The following is a 5,038-nucleotide window of genomic DNA, read 5'->3' as shown; positions in this document are numbered from 1 at the left end:
GTCCTCCACAGAAACACACCCCAGAGAGAGAGAGAGAGAGAGAGAGAGAGAGAGAGATCTTGCAAAATTGCATCTCAGACTGATGCCTCTAACATGGAAGTTTAGCTTGCTTTATTTCTGCTACTCAAAGACGATGAGTCGCCTCTTCCCCACCACAGTCAAAAACTTGTGTGTGAGAGAGAAATAGGATGACTTTTAAAAATAATGATCACAGTGGCCCATAATTTAGGATATTATTTAGCTATATAACCTGCCCTCCCAAGCCAAGAGCTCACACTAAACATTAGCGTTTAAGTAGTCAGGATCAGTAGGTGCCACTCACGTTTTCTTTAATAGGTTGGAGATTCCTGTTTGTTTTGGCTCGCAAGGATTATTATTATTTTGCATTCATCTGGCATTTGACAAAATTAGCTCAGCAATCCTTACGGCAATAGATTCATATTTGTATACTAAGCTATATTCCAGCCATGCAAAAAGAATTCAGAGGTTTTTGCACATTAAAGGTAAAGATAAAGGACCCCTGGACAGTTAAGTCCAGTCAAAGGTGACTATGGGGTTGTGGTGCTCATCTCGCTTTCAGGCCGAGGGAGCCAGTGTTTGTCCACAGACAGCTTTCTGGGTCATGTGGCCAGCATGACTAAACCGCTTCTGGTGCAATGGGACACCGTGACAGAAACCAGAGCACACGGAAACGCCGTTTACCTTCCTGCCGCAGCGGTCCCTATTTATCTACCTGCACTGGCATGCTTTCAAACTGCTAGGTTGCCAGGAGCTGGGACAGAGCAATGGGAGCTCACCCCATTGAGGGGATTTGAACCGCCAACCTTCCAGTCAGCAAGCCCAAGAGGCACAGTGGTTTAGACCACACCCACACACACCTCTCAAGGACACATTCCAGGCAAAAGCACTCAAGAAGTGTGTGGCTTCTGGGACGCTGTGCAGATCCCCTTTGGCCCATAGGTCTAAGGTTCCGCACCCCTGACCTAGTGTGTCCTCAAGGTGAACATGGTGGGCAGGGAAGTTGGCTGGAGTCCAGGACACGCTGTGTCACCATTCCCTGTGGATACGCTGCAACATTTTGTTGTCGTCATCCCCCAACCTTCTTGCACAAAACAAAATCCCGATAATTTGCATGGGCAAAATTGTCGAGGATTCCCAAAGCACAAGACCCCACTATCGAGATTTTAACAGCTAGACGCATCTGATTGCAACGATTAAGAAAAGTATTCATTTATCCTGACCTCTAGCACCATCTGCTGTAGAAACAGTTAAAAGCGCCGCCAGTGCGAAAGCAAAAGCCACAGATTCAGTAAAGAAAATGAGAGGGGGGGAAACCTTAGGACAAAAGAGAAATTTACCTTTTTTTTACCTTTACATTTCCAGTGAAGAGGTATTACCTTTGGCAAGGAAACATAGGTACTTTGGAACATAGGCTTCTTTCGTATCCTGGGTCACACCATTGGTCCATATAGTTTAGTATTGTCTGCACATACTGGCAGCAGCTCTCTGGGGTTTGGGGTAAGGCCCTCTTCCTGTCCTCCCAGGGCATGCTGGGGATTGAACTCGCAACCTTCTGCATGCAAAGCGGATGCTTTGCCATTCACCTGCGACCCCTTCAGAGCAAGCCAAGCTGCATTATGTCATGGTAGCTTGACGTCTGGTGCCACTCTTATCAGGATAAATTAGTGGACATAGGAAAAAATCACCGTCCTCACTAGCTTACAAGTGTGAACTGCAAATTACTTGGAAGATGCAGTTTGGAGACCGGCTGCTTTAAACATAGTATTAGAAAGATCCTATTGTTTCTATGTGATTTATATTTGTAAAAAAACCAGAAGCATTTTTGTTAGGGATTGTAGGACAAGACCTGCCAAGAAAAACAAAGAACTTATTTATGTATGCTACAACCATAGCAAGATTCTTGATAGCACAAGGATGGAAGAATGAGGAAATCCCAACAAAAGAACAGTGGCAAGAAAAATTGATGAGCTATGCAGAGTTGGCTAAATTGACATACAAATTGTGGGACAAGGACAACTGTGACTTTAAGGCAAAATGGGAGCTTTTTACAACTTATCTAAAAAGACAACAAAATGATTTGGACTCCTTGGCAGGTTTTGAATAAACATACACAAATTTATTAGTTGATAATATGGTAGATGGATAATGTAAGGACATGTATAATTTTATAACATGCAGAGAGTAATATGTGCTGAGAAATCAGAGAGAGGAGCTCAGGGAAGTCTTGGGGGGAGGGAGGGTTTGAACGGGGGGTGGGGGGAAAGGGGAAAAAATAATGAATATGATTTGACAATTTGTTATGTGGAATTTGTTAATAAAAACATTTAAAATGGGGGGGGGGGGCAACAGTATGTGATTTATATTAAGATCTTAAGGTATGGTATCCTCCAGGAAGGAAGATAAAAAGGTAGCAACTGATGCAATATTGCCTTATCCTTGCCTTGTCTTTATGTCAGGGGACGTACAGCCTGCCAGAGATCCCAAAATCTGCCATTTTGCTGAAGAGCAAAAGTGCTCCACCAGTAGAGAACTGAAACTGCAAGTAGCATAGGGTGCCAGGGCCTGCCTAGCAAAAGATGGTTTGGATCTACAGAACTCTGGGTTCTGAATGTAGCACACTCCCTCTGCACCTCTCTGGTGCCTCTGAGCACATTCCCAGCCTAGGAATTTGTTTCAAGCCTGCAGGGATTTTGCACAAGAACCCAAAGCTTTCAATCGATTGGCATGTTTTCTTCAATGGAAATTGCTGCTATACTGTAGTAGTATTTAAAGGAGCAGTGGCCTTTTCAGGGACTGATGTCACACGCGGGTGGCGCTGTGGTCTAAACCACAAAGCCTAGGGCTTGCCGATCAGAAGGTTGGCAGTTCAAATCCCCGCGACGGGGTGAGCTCCTGTTGCACGGTCCCAGTTCCTGCCCACCTAGCAGTTCGAAAGCACGTCAAGTAGAGAAATAGGTACCGCTCCGGCGGGAAGGTAAGCGGCGTTTCCGTGCGCTGCTCTGGTTTCCCAGAAGCGGCTTAGTCATGCTGGCCACATGACCTGGAAGCTGTCTGCGGACAAACGTTGGCTCCCTCGGCCTATAGAGCGAGATGAGTGTGCGACCCCAGAGTTGTCTGCGACTAGACTTAACAGTCAGGGGTACCTTTACCTTTTTAGTATTTAAAAGAACAGTGGCCTTTTCAGGGACTGATGTCAGAGATTTCCTCATGTGATTTATCCTAGGAAATGAGGATGATTGCGCCACTCACCAGCTTTGCACACCATTTTTAAATCATCTTCTGTTCCCCAGTCTCTTTCTACTAGTATATTATGAACATTGTGGTAGTTCCTGTTGCCCTGCTGCTTTACTTTTCACAGCCATTTCCCTCCGCTATGGTGCTTTTGCTTGCTTATGCTTACCTCCAAATTATTTCCTAGTTCAGGGATGAGGAACCTGCTTCCCTCCTGATGTTGTTAAGAGCCTCCCCCCACATCAGCTCCAGCCCGCAGGACCGATGGTCAGGGATGAGCAGAGTCGAGGTCCTACAATACAGTGGTACCTCGGGTTAAGAACTTAATTCGTTCTGGAGGTCTGTTCTTAACCTGAAACTGTTCTTAACCTGAGGTACCACTTTACCTAATGGGGCCTCCCGCCGCCGCCACGTGATTTCTGTTCTCATCCTGAAGCAAAGTTCTTAAACCGAGGTACTATTTCTGGGTTAGCGGAGTCTGTAACCTGAAGCGTCTGTAACCTGAAGCATCTGTAACCTTGAAGCGTCTGTAACCTGAGGTACCACTGTATCTGGAATGCCACAGGCTCCCAATTCCTATTCTAGCTGAAACAACTTAATGAAAAATGAGATTCCAGCTAACAGCAGGAGGAACTTTATGATGGCAAGAGCTGTTTGACCATGGAACGGTCTCCCTCAGGAGGTTGGGGGTTCTCCTTCCTTAGGCAGGGGTTGGATGGCCATTTGTCATGGATGCTTTGGTTGAGATTCCTGCATTGCAGGGGGTTGGCCGAGATGGCCCCCGGAGTCCCTTCCAACTCTATCATTCTATGAATTCCTCTCCCATTCCACTGTGTGCTATAGGAAATACAAACTTTGCTAGCATTTCAGATCCTCGCTCCTTGCCCTATGCTGGGAGATTCTGGTACATGCTCCCAACTTGTAGAGCACTGATCTACGTCCCTAGAGCAGAGTGCTATTGGACTACAGTTCCCACCTGCCCCTGCCAACATCGCCAATGGTGGAGCATGATGGAAGTTGTAGTCCAGTAAAAAGGTAAAAGGTAAAGGACCCCTGGATGGTTAAGTCCCATCAAAGGTGACTATGGGGTTGTGGCACTCCTCTCAGTTTTCAGGCTGAGAGAGCCAGCATTTGTCCAGATAGCATGTGGCCAGCATGACTAAACTGTTTCTGGCGCAATGGGACACCGTGACAGAAGCCAGAGTGCATGGAAACGCCATTTAGCTTCCCACCACAGCGGTACCTATTTATCTACTTGCACCGGCATGCTTTTGAACTGCTAGGTTGGCAGGAGCTGGGACAGAGCAATGGGAACTCACCCGACCTTCTGATCGGCAAGCCCAAGCGGCTCAGTGACTTAGACCACAGCGCCACCCGCTGTCCAGTCTAGATGTCCAGTAATATCTAGAGAGCACCGCCACGTTCACCATCCCTGCTCTAGAGAGATAAACTGTCTTCTTAACTACAAGATGCAACCGTGCTTCCTAATGTTCAAAGCACTTTGTATCTTATTTCAGTAAAACTTACAACCACCCTGTAAGACAGACCACTGTTATAACTGCCATGCTTTAGATGGGACAGGTCTTCTAGTGAGTTTGTGATGGAGGCGAGCTTTGAATGAGGGATATTCTAGCTCACACTTGTAGTCACTGTGCTGTCTTCCTTTGCAGAAGCAACCCCAACCCTTGCTAGAGGTAAGAAGTGCCTTATACTGTCTAGCTCCCACTGACTGTGAGAGGATCCCCAGGGTTTTGGTTAGGGGATATTCCCAGCCCCACCTGCAAAT

This window comes from Podarcis muralis, chromosome 3 (genome assembly GCF_964188315.1).
Source record: "Podarcis muralis chromosome 3, rPodMur119.hap1.1, whole genome shotgun sequence".
NCBI classification, from domain to species: Eukaryota; Metazoa; Chordata; class Lepidosauria; order Squamata; family Lacertidae; genus Podarcis; species Podarcis muralis.
The sequence above is the reverse complement of the archived record's forward strand: the minus strand, read 5'-3'. Positions refer to the sequence as shown.